The 15,108-nt window shown below is 38.2% G+C and overlaps 1 long non-coding RNA gene across 1 annotated transcript in view; it reads right to left on the reverse strand.

Annotated features, from left to right (window-relative positions):
- Positions 1-1,187: 1,187 nt before the first annotated feature.
- LOC121676489 overlaps positions 1,188-15,108 on the reverse strand; it is a 47,363-nt gene continuing 33,442 nt past the window's right edge. Inside the window, exons 3-5 of the long non-coding RNA XR_006020488.1 lie at positions 11,207-11,385; positions 8,825-9,093; positions 1,188-7,271 (exon numbers count right to left, since the gene is read on the reverse strand). This is a non-coding gene — a long non-coding RNA (uncharacterized LOC121676489). The remainder of the gene's footprint in view (positions 7,272-8,824; positions 9,094-11,206; positions 11,386-15,108) is intronic.

Raw genomic sequence — 15,108 nt, forward strand, 5'->3', positions numbered from 1 at the left:
CAATACAGCTGGGTGATATTAAAAAAACCCCACCAAACAAAACTCCACCTTCCTCCCTCCCAAACACAGCATTCAGTAATACCTGTGACTTGACCACGAAGAAAGCAAAACATACAATTGCTGAGAACATTATACTAATCTCCACCAGTGAGCCACCAAACCAGAAAGCATTTCCTGATCCACTCCTATCTCCATCAAAACCCAGGGGATGTAAGCTGAAGTTAGAAATCTCCAGTTTCAAAGCAGAAGGCACCTTCATATGAGGATAATTCAGTATTTCATATGAGGGGCACTGGAGATATGACACTGCACCAATTTCTGATACCTTAAAATGGATGCAAAATATTTCCTACAATGGTTTTATGTATTCTATTTCTCTCTCTCTTTTTTTTGTTTTTAAAAAAAAGGATGCACAACTAAAATCTGTATTTCACTTAGGATGTTTTTAACATTTTCAGCTACGTAAAAGAGAGAGCTGGATATGAGCTGGCAATTGTGCACTTGCAGCCTAGAAAATCAACCATGACCTGGGCTGCATCCAAAGCAGCGTGGTGAGCAGGTCAAGAAAAGTGATTCTGCCCCTCTGCTTTGCTCCAATGAGACCCCACCTGCAGTGCTGTATCCAGCACTGTCCCCAGCATAGGAAGGACATGGACCTGTTGGAGTAAGCCCAGAGGAGGCCACCAAGATGATGAGAGGGATGGAGAACCTCTCCTATGAGGAGATGTTGAGAGAATTGGGATTGTTCAGCCTGGAGAAGGGAAGGCTTTGGAGTTACCTAATTGCAGCCTTCCAGTACCTGAAAGGAGCCTACGAGAAAGATGGAGGGGAATTTTTAAAAGGGCATGTAGTGACAGGACAAGAGGGAATGGCTTTAAACTGAAATAGAGTAGGTTTAGATTAGATATCAAAAAGAAATTTTTTTACTCAGAGAGTAGCAAAACACTCAAACACGTTTCCCAGAGAAGTTGTGGATGCCCCATCTCTGGAAGTGTCCAAGCATCTGGGATGCTGCCTTCCCTAGGTTTGGCTGGCAGGGATTTTCTCTTGAAACTGAAGGTAGTAGTGGGGCTTCTGTAAATGATTTTGGATGTTTCATTATTTCCTTGCCTTGGGCATTGTTGTCTTGTTTCTTGTCTGTAAAAAATCGGTTTATTTATTCATCTAAGAACTGTAAAACTTCTGTATAAATCAAGTGACGAGTCTCTGTCTAGGTGTGTCTGCAGGAAATTACAATGATCCATGAGAGTGGTTACCCAATCTTTAAACCCTCATACATCACTGTGAAGCATTAGATTTACTTGTAGCCTACATGCAAGTCATAAAGAAATGAAGAATGTGTGCATTTTGTTGTTTAGTAAGCTGTAGATCAGCAGTGATAGGAAGGCCAGACAGATGAATGGAGGTAAAGTAGTGCCTTTCTCTTTGTTTAAGCTCTGTAAACATGTCATGAAATTGGAGCTTTCTTTCTGTCTTTTGTTTAGTCACTTATATTTTAATTGGCTGGCCGCTTTCTGCCCCCATTTCATTTTTTCTTTATTACCCTCTTCACCATTGCAAGAGATTGCTTCATAGATAACTAGACCAAGATTGCTGTTGGTAAGAAAGGACTTTCTTTCAAATACTTTCAAATACACCTGTTAGTATTCTTAGAGAGCAAAGAAAAGTGGCGTCCATAAACAAATTTCTTTCTTTTTGTTACATTTTGTAGAAAAAAACAGTATTGAGTCATCTTTGAACCTAAGGGCTTTGTCTTTAAATTAGGTGTAGTGTGTCTGAGGGAAGACATTTGGAAATATTTATTGCCTGAGAGACAAGAAAAATAGGAGAAGTGGTGATCTAGTCAAGAGTAGAAAACATAAATCATAGGAGTTTGGCTTTTCTTTTCCTCAATGAAATAAGAGCAACCAGACAGTCTTATTGTTAGTCTTTGAATAAACTACCTCTGAGTGCCAGTGTTCTAGGTAGTCCTGTAAAAACTACTGTGGCTTGAAAAATGTGTGGAAATACTCCATGAGTGTTTGTGCATCTCATTTGACACAGAATAGAAAGCTATCCCAGAATGACTTCATATTAATTGCTGCTATTGTTCCAGTTAAGAAAGGTGCATACAAAAAAAGGGCTTGTCATTATAACAAAATATTCTCCATTCTCATTACTTTCATTGCTCAATGAAGTACGTTAAATTTGTGATTTTTTTCTGTTGAAGGTGGTATTTGACATACTAAATTATGCAACTGATCTTTGGGTGGTGTGATTAAGTGTTTTGTAAAAATAAGTCTGCCAAGCTACTTTACCTTTCATGCCTGTTCAGATATATTTTAATTTAGGTACAGCTAAAGATAAAAGCTTGATGACATAAACTTCAAGTGATTGATGCATGTATTTATTTATATTCCTGGATTACTGATCAAGGGCAGTTAATTACTAAATCCAAAAGTCCTGCCTAATTTGAGTCTGAAAATCTAAAACATGTTGTGACAGCAAGTTCTACCCTCTGCTGTGTCTCACTGTGTGGCTGGAGCTCTCAGGTGTACAGACACTGTGCAAGGGGCTGGAGACCCTTCATAAAGATGTATACTTTAACTAGGAGAGAATGAAAGAAATTTTTCAGTCATTTTGGAAGAAACCTAAGAGAGGAGGGAAGCTAGGACTTTTTTGTGAAACACACAGCGTACTTGGTTCTCCAGTGACTTGGACAATAAATAATATTTTGCTTTAACTATTTACTTATGTGCTTATTTTAAAATACATAATACATTTTAAAAAATATATAATATATATATTAAGTATATGCTTATGTGTTTATTTTTAAATATTATACATAGACATCTTTTATGACGCCAGTATTACTGGTGGTAATTTAACTAGTAGTACAGCCTGCGAGGTTATGGGAAGAATACCATTGTGGTATCACAGTACAAGGTCAGAATGATTGATTAAGAAGCCTGTATGACTGAATTCTTGATACAATGACATTAGTGGTATGAATTTGGTTTTGGTGCTCCTAGATGGGTAGAGCCTATTCTGCAAAGTGATTGTTTTCATGAGGAGACTTCACGTTAGGCAAAATGGTTACTCCTGTGAAACTCAGTACAGCAAAGCTCCAATTTTCCCTGAAGTGCTGCAGAGTTCCATCAGAACTGCCTGGTTCTTTTCACCAGAACAGTTAATTTTAAATAAAATGTCTGTTATAAATATTTATTCATTTTTTTCTCCTTCTAAACACCAAAAAGGGAATCCAGATGAAAAATATGCTAAACTAACATCAAGAGTCTGATTAAATTTGGAAGATGCAGAGGTAGGACTCAACAAAACAATTCTTATTTTTGTGCTGAGTTATTTTGCATTGTTTAGTTTGCAATGTTCCTTTCCTGATAGACTGTAACAGCTGCCAAAGCATAACTTTAATGAGGTAAAGACTGGTTTAGCCTTGACTGTAAATGGTTCATATGTTATGCTTCCCTGCATTAGCTGTATCCTTGAGAAGCATCCTTTCATGTAAAAGAGGTTTAGAGAATAGAATGAGAAAGAACAGACTATAAAATGAACATGTTAACAGGAATTTAAATTTTAACCTCCACTGTTGTGCTGGTATTATGCTTGATGGAAAGTTACACTTGAGCATGCTCACTGCAGAAGTAGTTTTTGACTAAACAGGACTTTTGTATGAAAATAGGTGCTTTCCCCAGGAGGAGAGACTGACCTACAAAGGACAGCTAAAGAATGAAGCACACAAATTCTCCTGAAAAAGCTAAAGCAGTGTTTCCAAACTTTGACCAAAATATTGAGATTATTATATTCTCTTCATCTTTGTGTAAAATCTAACATTCTGGTTATGGCTACAGGTACAAAGTGAATTCATAGATTCACTGGAAGACTTAAGAATGAACTACAATAACGCATATACGTCATTAGAAACTAGGTAGCAATGAATTGAGTCAGAAGGGACTGCTGCGCGCAATATTTTGTGCATTGCTCGGAGAAGCAGTTGGAGGGCAGATCAGATTTGGTAGTGAAAAGCTGGAAATGCTCTGAGTAATGAAGCTATACATCACGAGGATAAAGTATGTTGTATGAGTACTGACTTAGTGAATGGCTCTAGACTACGAAATTTGCTTCTGCAGAAGCTTGCTTCAGTACAAATGTATAGAGAAGTCAGCTAAACCTTTCCAGATATCTCAGGGTTTGTTCATCTTGTTAGATGAGCAAAAAAATTTATCACTTCCCTGAAGTTGAATGGGCTCTGACCCAGCAAATTATCTTGAATCCAAAAGCCATTTGAATATTGTAATCAGGCTATGCTTAAATTCATAGCCTTTTTGCCTTATCTTCTTTCCCACCAGAAATTTTTCTGGGAATTTTTTTTTATTGTTCTTGAAGTCAGCCCTGTCTGTCATTCATTCTTTTGTAGGAAGGGCAGCAAAAATCTCTGTGTGTCTTTACAAATAGCAGGAATTTGTCCCTTGGGACAAACTGTAGTCATGACTTTAAACTCGAAGCTGAAATTATGCTAAATGCTACCCAGGAATCATGGCACTGTTGATGTTTTAAAGATAAGTGAAATTGGCTATTTTCTGTAATGGCCCCTTTTGCAATTTAAACTTAGTAGGAAATATTTAATCCTTACTGAAGATAATAAAAGACTTTAATTTCTTTTCAGAAAAAAAAACCTATCAGGTGATGTTTGTCCATTGTATACAACTTAAAATGACAAGTCACAGACTAGAACATCCTTCTAGTTGAAAGTAAGTGGTATTGATGTTTCTCTGAGAGGAGATTAATCTAGATGATTTCCTGGGGTCTCTTTTAGTCCCTCATGTTCACAGTTCCTAGATGCTGACAACAAGGAAACATTCAATCAGTTCAACATGAAGCTAAGTAAAAAATACTTACAATTTTCTTGCAATGCATAATTAAACTCTATCACGTATTGCCCCAAGATATCATTGCAGACAGATGGCAAACAGGAGCCCAGAAAGTCTTAAAATTTTATATCTCTTCACAGTATTTACAGTTGCGCTAGAAGTGGGAATTATAGAAGGGATATAAACATTCATACTTCTGCTGTTTATCAGATGGGAATATGAAATAAAATTGGTTAGTGTCAAATTTTCTTATTTTAGAAAACCATACATTTTTGTGTATGAGACAAATTGTCAGGGTCTGTGTGCTAAATTCTGTGCTGTTTAATTGAGTAAATGGCTTTTGCCTGGCAAAGGCCTATGGAATTCAGCCCAGTTATGTCTTTTCTATGTGAGTCCTTTTTCATGCAGTGCTGTGTGCTGCAAATTAGGAGGCATTAGTACAACAATGCAAGTCCTAAAAATTTTACTGTTTTCATGGAAAATTATGTCTCTTGCCCATCATTAACCAGCAAACAGTGGCTCCCATTCAGTATTTTATACACCACTGAATAGTTTGACATGTCTTTAAACAGCCATTTTAGCAGTTTAGTTTTAAAAGATTCTGTGCTGCTGACAGAGCAATTGAACAGCTGGCTGACTGGCTGTACTTTGAGCACTAGTGTAGTTAGAGCACAGCTTTAGTGAAGTAAATAATAAAAAAATACTAACTGTTAAGTCTTGTTTGTGATAGAATGAAGAGTGTGTTCCCATAAGTTTGGGAAGACAGAGATTTGCAGTTCTGTGATACTAAAGCAGAACTAGCATTCATAGAAGATCTAAAAATTTTTTTCTGTGATGAATGCTTTGAAAAATCTGTTCAGAATGTTGCTAATTTACACTACTGGAATGAACAAATTTAGAGGTGATTTGTATGTACACTATTCATAGCACATCTGAGTGCTGCATATGCTGAGCACCAAATTCCACCAAAGACATCAGTGCACTGCTCCTAGATGAGACTCTGCATTAAGGAAAAGACACTCTGCTGAAAGAATGATTATTGTTGAGAGAATATGTGCAGACAAACCAGATGGGCAAAGAATAGATTTTCAACCCAGGGCTTATTGGAAAGAAAAAAAGCAGTCAGCTGTTTCTTAATATCTAATATTGTAACAGAATATACAAGTATTGTACTAATAACTTTATATTTTCTGAAGTGTGTAATAATTTCAATGACTTTAATGTGTTGCCAATGTTTAAGCTGACTTAATTGGTATAATCTTTTTAAATCTTTCAGAGCTATTCCATCAACTTAGTGACTATTCCATGAATCAGTCAGGGAATGTGTGAAAATACACCTAGGTTTTGGAGGAGAAAACTTCCACTGTAATTTCAGAAATTCTCTTCAGATCTTGGGAGCTGTTTCTGAGTCCTTTTTGGTTTTTTCCAGTATCATATTTTATTTGGATTTCTTTTTTTAATTATTAATTGTGGTAGGTAACCTAAAAGGAGCAGAAAGGCAAGGATGACATGCCTCATTGTGTATATGATGACATATGACCAAAATCTGGTTAGAAAGCAAAAAAGTGCTCTGGAGGGCTCTAAACAGGCAATAATATAAATATTTTTAAAGTGGAGGAAAAGCAGAAGTTCGTGTTGCTCTTTCAAGCTTCTGTAGGAATACATCAGCTGTAGAAAAAAATGGCTCATCTTCAGTGGTTTTTAGTCCAGAGAGAGCTGTCAATCACCTTGACTCCCTTGAGCTACCCACTGCGGAGTCAATAACAGCAGTTGCCAGTGTTGTTGCCTATAATTTGAGGACCCAAATGGCTTTGGTTTGAAATTAATTTATAGAGTTTTGCAATTTTTTTTTTCAGAAACATTCCCTTCTTCTGGTTTGATGTCAGTTGAGAGGAAAGAGGAAAACACTGTGCACATACAGATACTGAGGTGCACAGGTCTCCACAAAACCACACCCAGCAAAACCTTCTGTAGCTTTCTGTCTGGGACATCATCTCTACTAGATGTGCCAACATAGCATGAAATTGTCTTTCACAAATAGAGCAACTGGTTACTCTGAGAAGTTTGGTGAAAGCAGAGTGAGACAAACAGCAGAGAAGAAAGGGAATTTTCGGGAGGGTCAGGAAAAGCATTCAAAGTAAGAAGAAATCAAAGTGTACCTTCAGGGCTGGAAAACATTTTAGCTATTCTAGAAAACACTTTGGCTTCCTGCTGCTTGATTTCTCACCAATAACACAAAATCTCACACTCTCCTTGAAGACTGGAGACTCAGCAAGAGCCTCTTTTCCTTAGCTTGTTCAGGCACCCACACTTCCGCCCATGGCCCCAAGCACAATAGGATTGGACATGCTCCTCTTCCCATAGGGGTGCTGAACATGTGGCTCTGGATGCTGCTTTTGAAACCTGCTTAAAGAGAAATGCAACAGGAAGGAGACTTGTTTTAGTAACTGGCAGTGCAGAAGGAATGAAGGAGTTGTCATTTATTATTAGCTATTTTAATCATAAAAATTGCCTATAGCAATCACCAGTCTTCTGGCTGGAATAATCCCTGTGTGATGGGTTTGGTTCATTCGTCTATACCTCCATGCATGAATAAAATGCTGTGCTATGTTCAGTGGTGTTTACATAGCACTGGCATTCTGGGATGAACGTAGCCAGAAAAATATTATAGGTATTTCTGAAAGAACCAAGCATTTTCTTTTGAAATTGATGTGTTCAGTGCTTTGAAGTCCCTTGAGAACATGACTGGGATAAATTCGTCATCATTAGATTGTGGGGCACCTTTGACAACTGCAGCAAGAAACCACACTAAACTTGAACTGAGATTTTCTAAGCTCACAGGGCGAAGTTTAGGTCTGGTGTAGCCAGTGTCTGTATTTACAAATACAAATATTTTGGCTTTGTATGTCTTACTTGCTAGTACTTCCTAAAAAAAATGTAATATCTTTAAAGAACTTGGTCCATCACTAGTTTGTATTGATCATCTGTAGGCAAAGAAGGGTGTTTTTTGTAGACATATGTAGTTAAAAATAATAAGATTCACAACATTGCACAGTACCTGATGCCAGATAGTTTCACTGTTGGAGTTTTATGGGTATATTAGTACTGATAATTCAGTGCTATTAGATCCACTTGCATAAAGAGCCATTAGTACTAAGAAGTAATGATTAAAGTACTCAACAACTGAATTATTTTTATTATGAGAGGAGAAAGAAAATGTGTTATTACTACAGATGCTAAGAGGTTAATACTTGTAGTAAGGCAGCTCTGCACAGCTTTGTGAAAAGAGTGGAGAATTTTTTCCCTAGAGGGAACAGGAAAACTGTCTAATAATTCTATTCTTTAAATTTGCTGATGGCTATGCATAGTTAATGAAGTTAAATCAGTAAGAATTTTCCTTCTATTCAGGAGAAATAAAGCTCATAACATAATAAGTGCTTGACATATTGCTGGCTGAAAAATGTCCAAGAGATTTAGACCCATCTTCCCACATGTAGTAGGATTTAATAGCTTGTTCCGAAGTACCTTTTCTAGTTAATTATTTCAAAAATATACTCTTTTTAACAAAAAAAGAATTAAAATTGTATTTGAGCTTAAAATTATAAGGATTATTTGTTTTGCATAAAGAAATAAAGTTGAAAGAGCCATTTTCCATACAGAATTTGATAATTATTCCAGGAATGTAGGAATCTTTACAAAAAATGCTTAAAATTCTTAGTTAATTATATACTAACTGGCTAACATCCTGATTTTCAAGAATGGCAAGAAAGACGACACTAGAAACTACAGGCCTGTCAGTCTCAATTCAGTGCTTGGTAAAATCATGAAAAAGATTATTCAGGGAGGTATTGAAAACACCTCTGGACAATGCAGTCATTGATCTCAGCCTACAGGGCTTCATGAGGGCAAAGTTCTACTTGTCCAACCTGATTTCCTTTTACAACAGGCTAACCCACCTAGTTATCTATGAAATCCAGTAGATACAATCTTTTTGGACTTCAGCAAAGCCGTTGATGCTGTGTCTCACGGTGTCCTTGTGGACAGAACATCCATCCCAGAGCTGAATAACTGCGTTATGCGACAGCTGAGCAACTGGCTCACAGCTTGGGCACAGAGAGTTATAGTGAGTGGGGTGACATCAGGTTGGTGTCTGGTCATTCGTGGGGTTCCACAGGGCCCCATCCTCAGCCCAGTGCTCTTCGACATCTTCATTAACAGCTTGGATCTAGGACTCAAAGGAATACTGAGTAAGTTTGCTGATGACACTAACTTGGGAAGCACTGTTGACTCCCTCAAGGGCATAGAGGCCCTGCAGAGAGACCTGGACAAATTAGAGAGATGGGCAATCACCAATCATATAAAGTTTAACAAGGGCAAGTGCCAGATTCTGCGCCTGAGATGGGACAACCCTGACGTGCCTACAGACTGGAGAATGAGAGGCTGGAGAGCAGAAAGGGATCTTGGTGTTGCGGTGGCTGTCTCACTTTACACCCCCTTAGTCGCCTTAAAAGTGGTCTCTCCTTACAACACTGTGCTAGGAAGTTCTCCCTTTGTCTAGATTCTGCTGGTCACTGGCCCTCTCCCCCTCCCATCCCTTTTCCCATTGGCTCCTGTTACGTCATTCAACCTTGCCTCTGCCCCCTAGCCCTCAGACTATTGGTTTTGGATGCTCTGCCTGCCTTTGGGAGTTTTCGGGATAAAACGGGCACAGGCTTTTGGTTTGGTTGTTCTTTCTTGCCTCTGCTCCCTTTGGGTGTGTTGCCGTTAAATGCCTCAGAATGCATGCAGAGAACCCCTCTTGCCTCTTTGTCTCCGGTTCGTGCACAGACTGTGTGTGTGAGGGGCTGTTTGCAACCACCTGCAAAGGTGAGACTGTGTGCATGTGTAGGTGCTGGCAGAGTGCCGCCTGAGCGGTCCACGAGGGACCCAGTAGGGACAAATGCGGCACCGATCCACTGAAGCCGTCTTCCATATCTGGGGGTCCTGGTTGATGCCAGGTTGAATATGAATCAGCAGTGCCCTGGCAGCCCGGAGGGCCAACCATGTCCTGGGGTGCATCAGGCACAGCATCGCCAGCCGGGCAAGGGAGGGGATTGTCCCGCTCTGCTCTGCACTGGGGCAGCCTCACCTTGAATATTGTGCGCAGTTTTGGGTGCCACAATGTACAAAAGACATTAAGCTATTGGGGAGCGTCCAAAGGAGGGCAGCAAGGATGATGAAGGGTCTGGAGGGAAAACCTTATGAAGAGTGGCTGACGTCACTTTCTTTGTTCAGCCTGAAGAAGAGAAGACTGAGGAGAGATCTCATTGCAGTCTACAACTTCCTCATGAAAGGAAGAGGAGGAGGGGCAGGAACTGATCTCTTCACTCGTGATAAGTGATAGGACTCAAGGAAATGGCATGAAACTGAGTCAAGGGAGGTTTAGGCTGGATATTAGGAAAAGGTTCTTCACCCAGAGGATGGTTGGGCACTGGAACCAACTCTGTCAGGCTTGGTGCTGTGGCCACCCAGAGAAGTGGTCACAGCACCAAGGGTGACAGAGCTCAAGAAGTGTTTGACAATGCTGCCAGGCACATGGTGTGACTCTTGGGGATGGTTCTGTGCAGGGCCAGGAGCTGGACTTGATGATTCTTGTGGGTCCCTTCCAACACAGCATATTTTGTGATTCTATGTCTATAAATTATATCTTGTGTTTTTTTCTAATTTGAAATACATCAATGTATCTAAGTTGTCATCTATTTTAAACTAAGGCAACATGTGCTTTAATACTTTCAGAAACCTTACTAGTTGACTATGTCAAACTATCAAAAGAATTGGCAGAATAAGTGGAGATAATGATCCCTGTAAATGACCTTGAACTGTGGAGCCATAAATAGACCATAAATGCCATTTTCAAAATATGACATGAAATTTTATTCTCATTATACAGTATGCATGTAACTCCCAAAAGTGAGTCAAGCAGAGATGATACATTCCCAGACTATACCAGCTTTACCATGAGAACAGAATGGGAAGTGAATTATAGTTTCTTCAGTTATAATATCTTAATAAGATATATATGACGAACTGATTTATATGTGAAAAACTTAAAATGCTGACTTGTTCCAGTTGAGCTGCCACACTTCATGTTTTCACATTTATTGTTTTCACATAAACTGGTAACACTTTCAGTAATCCCTACTGAATCCCTTTAATTGCTACATGGAAGAAAAACAGAAATGTTACTTCAGAAAAAACTGATAAATCACTACACTTTGATTCAGATTCAGATCAGGTAGGGACAATGAAATTTGTATAATGACCATGTAATTGAATTTTGTTCTGGTAACATACAGTACCTGGCAGGAAAATGCTGTCTGTATCCTTGTGATGTGTGGTACACAAAGGCTGTCCCTTTGTGGCTGCTTTTTGAAGCCCTCAGAATAGCCACAAGGAGTAAACTTTTTTTTTAACTTTTGCTGCTAGGTCTATACAACTTCGGTCCAGTGGATATTTCCAGGCTCTTTTCTTGTTTATCCTAAAGTATAAAGAGAAATAGAGGTGCTGAATTTCTTGGAACATCTGCGCAAAACTTGAAGGGACTGCAACAGAGGGGTACGAGGAAGGCCGCATATGAGTGTAACATGAACAAGAATAGGAAAAAGGGAAATGGCAGTTGTTTTCTTTCTGGACAGCAACTGTGGGAAGGCAGATAATTCAGGTGCAATCTATAGGAGTAACTTAACAGAAACCAACAAAAAAATTCTGGTTTTGATGTCTTGGTTCCTCAAAAATTACTAAAAGCTGTGGGAAGCAAGTTATTGCAATTTGTATCTTGTATCTTTCCCTGAGTTCAACACTAGTGAAATAAGTTTCCTTCAAATATATTAGGTCGATTAATGATTTCCTGCTCTAAGTTTATACAAATAAAAAATCACTGACAATTTTAAGTATGAATTGACTCAAATCCTAATATAATTTTAATTTGAAATGTGGGTTTCAGCACCCAGTAACTTGTTTCCTTGCCAACAGTAACTATGATCTCTCCCTTACAGCTTGTGTGTGTCTGTGTATAGAAACACAATATAAGTCTTCAGTAACAAAGCAATAAAGAAATCAAAATGGATAGACAATCAAATTATACTCCACTCTGAACATAGCTGAAGCAATCTGCTCTTATGCATCAGGCTTTGATTATAACTCTAATTCCTTCTTCACATAGTCTGCCTCCTATATTAATGTGTCAATTCAAGTACTCTTTACTCTTGTCCTACATTTGATTAAAAAAGAAAAAAATCACATCTGGGCTATATAATTTTAGAATAGGCTCCATTAGTAATGGTGACCTTGGCTGACCTTATTTTTTGTTTTAGAAATGTGCATATCACATAGTCAAATGAGCTAAAGACCCATTTTCTAATAGAAATGAGAACGTAATGGTAGTGAAAAGAGAGTGAGCCTGATCTGAAATCAGTGTGTAACATTCAATCATACAAGAGGGTAGGGAGAACAGGAGGCATGGATAATCCAGTAGATGTGGTTAGCAGCATGCAATATTCAAAAACTTCTCTCCAAGTAGTATGGATAAAGTATCTTCTCTTACCCCACTTCCCCTTACCTTGCAATATATAGGAAATAATGTGTAGCTCAGTATAATGATCAGACTGTATATAGGGGAGAATTTATATACATAAATTTTGTGCCAAACCTGCACAACTTTATGGTTCCAGCATGGTAAAAGTTGCACTGGGACGTACAGTCTGGTATACCTGTATATTTCCTGATTTAGACGCCTGAAATCTTGAGCTTTCCATTCCAGGATGCTAATGATCATAAAAGGTATTTTGTACACAAATTCAAATAATTGCTTTCATGATCCTCAGAAAATAAATACTATCCACACATGTGAAGGTGGAGAGGCACATCTTCAAAAGCCGTGAGAAAGATTTTGTCTGCAGATGTTTATAGAGGAATAGTTGAGGGGGTTGTTTTTGTTTTCATCTTCTAAAGAGTCTAATCAGACTTACATGGCTTAGAAATAAGAAGTCCCAACAAGTCCAAAACAGATGTCAGGTCCCGTTTTCCCAAACATTCAGCTTCTGTTATTCATTGCTGTAGTGTGTGGATTCCTCTGGGATTTAGGCCACCAAAACATGTTTCTTTACTGATGGCTGGGAGCCCTCCATGCACTGAAAAAGTGCTGCCTTTTTTCCTTTTTGAGTAACTTTAACCTTAGCAAGAAATTAGTTCATTAATAAATGAAGAGGAGTGAATTAATTATGAATTGAAAATGGCAAAGATTGAGATTCTCTGCAAGATTTCTTTGTCGTATATGCACACACAAACTAGAAATAAGGGGAGGTCATACAGAAATAATTTCAGGGCAGGACAAGGGAGCAAGTGAGGAAACAATTGAAGAAACAGAGCCTGGGGGATTTTCCGCTCTGGAGAATTTATGGCATTCAGTTTTGGGGTGAATACTTAACCTGTCGCTTGCTTGAAAATGGGAGAAAGCACACCTGGTTGTACTGATTAGTAATTTGGGAGTAGAGAAGAAAGGGGTAGAGGTGGCAAGATAATCATGAGCCTTCCATAAATTTAACTTCTGCTTCTAAAAGCATAATAGAATTGTAGCAAAAACCATCTCTCTACACATATAAAACCATTTTGAGCAGGAAGTATCATGATTCTTATAAAAGTTGCTTTTTATCAGGCATGTTTTGAATTGTTCTTTTGAAAGTACAGTAGAAAATCAGTGGCTGTACAGACTGCAGCAGATGAAATAAAATATCTTTGGATTTAATTTCAGAGTTTAATCTCATTCTATGAAATCAGCTGACAAAAATTAATTTGCATTTACTTGAAAAGAGTAATAGCATATGTTCCATAAACAGAGCTGAAGGACTACCAGATGTATTAAAAATAACAATATATCAAACAATATAGCTATTTAATGACCTGTTTTAGGGACTAATAATTTAGCAGCATAAGTAACGTATTTCTTATGGAAATGGTAAAACATAACCATGAGTTCCAAACATCCAAAGTAAATCGTAGAGCAAACATTGATTTAGAGTCAAGAGTCTTGATATACAGGCAAAAAAAAAAAAAAAAAGAATGTGACAATATGGAAAGATGTCTGTTAAAATGGGTGAAATAATTTTGTAATTACTATAGACGCAGAAAAATTTAACTTATCCCTCTCAAGATTGTCCTTAAAAAGGAAAAAAATGCACAGGTGAATGAAAGAAAACCTGTCCGGAAACAGTTTTCTCTATTTTGCAATTTTGGCCTTAGTGTTTGTATTATTATGTTAATTCCACAGTCTTCAGAGAGCTTTTTTTCCCAGAAGTGGAATGCCTTGAAAAAATATCTTTGGAGGGAACTGTGAAGTTTCCCTCCTCCAAACCATCTTAATTAAAGATTTCATCAGAGAATCTGTCCTTACGTGGTTATAGATGAATCAGGCTTTGCTGGAGAGTGAATTACCAGATACATCATCAGCTTAAGGTGAAGAAGAGCAACAGAAATAGATGGAGTGACATATGGGAAAAGATAAAATGGCATTAAAAAATGCATAGCTTAGCTTCAGAAATGACTTCATCTGTGATGGGCTTTGACGATAGTTTGCAGCTATTGGGAAAAGTGTGAAATAAAAAGAAGGAAAAAAATTGTGTGAAACTTAAGAGTATTTTTGTTTACACCAAGATTGAATTCAGCCATATGTTTTCTGTAGAGGTGGCTGTACATTCCTTTCAGCCTATATCCACTAGATACTTCAACAGTTTGTGCTCTGTGAATAAAGAGGGTATACAGACCTAATATTTCCCCAGCTCTTTGCCATCCATATCTCTTCCCAGATCACATTTTTATAGGTTTTGGAAGATTATTGTCTTCATTCAACAGATAGGAAGGCTTCCAGTGTGACTGCAGGAGCATACAGGTACCCCAGTGCAGGCTTGTGCATCACCTGCAGAGCCCATTGGAAAGCCATGCCAAGAATATGATGGTATACTGGAAGGAGTTTAATTGCCTAAATTGGCTTATAAAAGTTTACACCAGAAGGATGTGACAGGGCACGGAATTGAACCTTCTTGACTCCTCACTTCCCATATTGATGTGTCATATTTCCTCCCTCTCTTTAGTTAGACGTGGTTTTATGGGGAGATTGGCATGGTAGGAAATACTGCTGTGGTGTGAAAGGAATCCTATCCTATGAACAGAAACACCACTCAATTCAGCCCTTTTACAAACAGGAATA

This window comes from Corvus kubaryi, unplaced genomic scaffold, assembly GCF_017639235.1.
Source record: "Corvus kubaryi isolate FWS band 111438036 unplaced genomic scaffold, C.kubaryi_AGA036_p1.0 split1-131, whole genome shotgun sequence".
NCBI classification, from domain to species: domain Eukaryota; kingdom Metazoa; phylum Chordata; class Aves; order Passeriformes; family Corvidae; genus Corvus; species Corvus kubaryi.